General features: G+C 38.4%; 1 protein-coding gene across 4 annotated transcripts in view; it reads left to right on the top strand.

Moving 5' to 3' along the window:
• The window catches only part of SHROOM3 (shroom family member 3), a 533,396-nt gene that overhangs the window by 443,205 nt on the left and 89,297 nt on the right, over positions 1-894 (top strand). The gene's annotated exons all lie outside the window — the stretch shown is intronic.

Genomic DNA, 894 nt, shown 5'->3' with positions numbered 1-894 from the left:
AAAGATATATTCCTCCAAAGAAAGAGGAAGATCCACAGTTTTCCTCTCTGCTTCTGCAAATGCTTATATATTTCTCTTTTTTCCCCTTTTGTCCACATAAAGAGAAAGAATATTTATGTATAACTACGAAGCAGCTTGCTAAGAGAAGAAAAGGGGGAGAGGGCAGCACAAGGAGCAGTCATGTATTTTTCACTTTGGAATATATTCGGTTATTTTCTTTTTCTTTTTTGTTCTTTAATTTTTTTTTAAGTTTTCAAAGTTTTAATTGTGGTAAAAAAAAAAAACACACATGACATCATATTTACCATCTTAATCATTATAAAGTATACAGTTCATTGTGTTAAGTATAGTCACATTGTTGTGCAACAGATCTTTAGAATGTCTTCATCTTACAAAACGGGGACTCTATACCCATGAAACAACAACTCTCCATTTTCCCCCTTTAGTGTTGTTTTTAAACTGGAATTAAAATGATGGAGTCTTCTGATTCTGTATGATGTCCTCATTACCTCACATGTCAGGAAGTCAAAACTTTTAAGTGTTTCTTATGTAATGTAAGAGATACCTGTTTTCCATGAACAGTGATTACTTGTTTACATTTCTCTAGGTTACTCATCTTTTCCTCTCTCCTACACATTCTAAGATAGGTGAAGGAGGAAACAAATCCTATCCTTGAACCCTCAGCAGACTGGCCTCTCTAACTCTCCCCTAACGTGGGGATCAAGGGTGAGTTGGCCTCTAATCACGTAGAACCATCCTCCTTGCCAGGAGCATACATAAATTTCCAGAAGCCATTTCTTCCCTCCAACCTACATCCTCCCCCTTTCCCCCACTCTCTAGCAACTGGTCTCACGCTTCACACCAGCTGCCAGGGTCCCCACTTGGGTTGGCTCC

The sequence above is a fragment of the Balaenoptera borealis genome, assembly GCF_965194805.1.
Source record: "Balaenoptera borealis genome assembly, chromosome: 4".
In the NCBI taxonomy this organism is placed as follows: domain Eukaryota; kingdom Metazoa; phylum Chordata; class Mammalia; order Artiodactyla; family Balaenopteridae; genus Balaenoptera; species Balaenoptera borealis.
This window is presented reverse-complemented; position numbering and strand designations above follow the sequence as displayed.